This window comes from Nicotiana tomentosiformis, chromosome 6 (genome assembly GCF_000390325.3).
Source record: "Nicotiana tomentosiformis chromosome 6, ASM39032v3, whole genome shotgun sequence".
Lineage (NCBI taxonomy): Eukaryota > Viridiplantae > Streptophyta > Magnoliopsida > Solanales > Solanaceae > Nicotiana > Nicotiana tomentosiformis.
This window is the reverse complement of record NC_090817.1, coordinates 14,614,626-14,617,811: the sequence shown is the minus strand read 5'-3', so window position 1 is coordinate 14,617,811 and position 3,186 is coordinate 14,614,626.

The following is a 3,186-nucleotide window of genomic DNA, read 5'->3' as shown; positions in this document are numbered from 1 at the left end:
GCCCTACCCTTTTCCAAATATTTTTTCCAAATAAAAGAAGGGTTGGAGGGGGTGGTCAAAGAGGGTTTGCAGTATTTTGCTAGTAGAATAGAGGCTCATAGTGTGCAAGGATTATGGAATAGGCGGCATGCCAACATAGCATGAAGTGCATTATTTTTGAGTAAAAGTTTTTGAATTCCAAGACCTCCTGGTCCGTTGGAGTAGTGATATAGTCCAATTTAATTAGGTGCAACCAATTTTTTTGGTTGGTCGTGCCCCATAAGAAGTTACGTTGATATCGATCAAGATGTTTGAGGATGTATGGTGGTAACAATATGTATTGCATTATGTGATTTTGCAAGGAGTTAAGAGTTGAACGAATGAGTGTTGTACGACCTGCTAGTGTAAGAAAAAATATTTTCCATCCTACAAGTCTATCTTTGAAATTACCAATGAGGGACTGAAAATCTCGTTTCCTAGGCCTTTCTACAAAAATGGGAAATCCCAAATATTTAACAAAGGTGGAGCCTTCTGCCATATTGAAGGATTTGAGGATGGGCACCTTGCGTGTGGTTGGGCAGTTTTTTGAGAAAAAAATCTTAAACTTAGAGAAGTTTATTTTCATACTTGACCAAGTTGAGAAGTAGGTTAAGGTATCTATAATTGATGCACATGAGTGCAGAGTAACGCGTAATGTGAGAATAATGTCATCCACAAAGAATAAGTAGGAAATTGGGGGTCCTAAGCATGACAATTTAATGAGTATCCAAGAATTGTAATCAACATCAACATCAATGGTACGGGATAACATCTCCATACATAGAATGGATATGTATGGTGATAGAGGGTCGCCCTGCCTTATGCTCCGCGTTGGTAGGTAACGAGGGAGTTGGAGAGCCATTGAATAAGATAGATATTGAGGATGTAGTAACACAAGACATTATAAGCTTTATTAAAGGGGGGGGGGGTAGGCGAGTTAAGGAAAACTTGATGAAGGACCAGTCAAGACGGTCGAAAGCTTTTTCGAGATATAGTTCCAAGAGCATGTTGCTATTGCAGCCTCTCCGTTTTTGAAATTTAAGGAGAATCTCTTGTACTATAATGGCATTATGTGCTGCTCTTTTATTTTTTTGGAAGCTAGTTTGAGTAGGGTGAATTAGTTTATCCAAGAAGGGCTTGATGCAGTTAACAATAATCTTGGTGATTATTTTATAAATTGTATTACAAAGACTAATTGGGCGGAAATGATTAACTATGGCAGCATTTCTAAGTTTTGGAATTAGGCAAAGATAGGTTGAACTAATATCTTCAGGCACACATCTAGTAGTGACTATTTGATGGCAAAAGGCTAGGACTGAATATTTGATATCAGACAAGCATTTTTGATAGAAATATGAGTGTAGGCCATTAGGGTCTGTAGCCTTTATTGGCTTACAGGAACGTATTGCATTAAGTATTTCATCATCCTCTAAAGGTTTGAAGAGAATAAGACAATCAACATTTGTAATTGAGTTATTAAGGGCATGTGGAAAGAAGCCGGGGGAGGAGATAAATTATGTGGTAAAGAGTGATTGTAAGTGTGAAATAATTGTGTTCTTGATGACTACAATATCATGGCACTAGTTGCCAATAGTGTCTTGGAGTGCAGTAATACGATTTCTCCTACGACGTTGGAGGGTAGAAAAGTAGAAGAATTTGGTATTTGCATCACCCTCGTTGAGCCAGTTAATGCGAGATTTTAGTGTCTAAAATTTTTCTTCTATTTTAGCATATGATTATACTCATTTAGTAGCTCACGCTCAAGATTTTGTAGGAAGGATCTAGTAGGATAATGGTAGGATGCTTGGATTCTAGAAAGTCCCGATAGCAATGTGCATTTATTCTTAAATATGTTTCCAAAGGTGTTGGTATTCTATATTTTGACAGTGCTGGTGAAGTGGTGAATGGCTTGAAGGAGATAAGAGTGGTTTTTCCATATGGTGGATACCATAGGCTGAAACTCTAGGTGGAGATATCCAGATAGTTTCAAATCGGAACAACTTGTCAGGTGGGAAAGTAAAGCCGTGTAGTGTAAGAAGAAAAGGACAATAGTCTGAATGAGTACGAGGTAGGTGGGTTACTAAGCAGTTCGGAAAAAGGTTGGTCCATTCATAATTTGCAAAAATTCTATCCAATCTTTCTAAAATAGTATGGCCATTCTTACGGTTATTTGTCCAAGTATATTTGCTGCCTTTAAACCCTAAGTCGGTGAGATTACACGAATTTATGCAATTGAAAAAGTTATTGGCATGAGATAAATTAACCCCGTTACCACCAAATTTCTCATTTCCTCGGATTATTTCATTAAAATCGCCTCCTGCTATCCAGGGTTCCTTGTAATTTTTTGAGATACATTTTAAGTTATTCCAAAGGATACATATATCCGTATAAGTAGTACTAACAAATATAGCTGAAAGAAGCCATTTATTAGGAAAGGGGTTACCTGAATCATACAGTGAATTTGCTGACGTGTCATAGCCATCTCTTCCATAGTGAGTAGGTCGCGACTCCAAAGCACAACTATGCCACCTAAGTTGCCCTCAGCAGGCACCTATGCCATATTTGTGAATTGAAAATCACTCCTAAGGGTCGTGTGATTAGAGAGATGCATTTCTATGAGAACAACAAGCGTGAGACGGTGGTAGTCCAAGAGGTAACGAAAGTTACGGTGAAAATCAGGTGATTGGGAGCCTCTACAGTTCCATATTATTGAAGTTCATATTAGGGGAAAGTGGGTTTAGAGGATCTTCCACATGCAGTGTGGTATTGGAAACCACTACATATTTCCCCACAACTGGGTTGATAGTTGGGTGTAGGATGAATAAGCAACGACGAAGGTTTGACGGGTATATGAGAAATAGTTTTTTTGCGTACTTTTCTTTGAGGACATAGGCTTGGATTTCTTTAAGATAAATCAACTCCGTTTTTGTTTCTCGATAATGGTGCATGATCTCTGCGATTTCCTGATGGTCGGGTTCCCCTGGTTCATCTGAAGTGTGAGGGTTGATGTGGTAGTGTTTTGGAGTTGTGCTGGATGAGGAGAATAGGCCGTGGGGACTGTTGGGGGATGGTGAAAAGCTGTTGAGTGGTGTTGGAGCTAAGATATAGGGTTGAATCTAAGGAGTTTGTGGAGCAAGAGGGGGGGGGTCAGATAAAAGGGAAGATTCA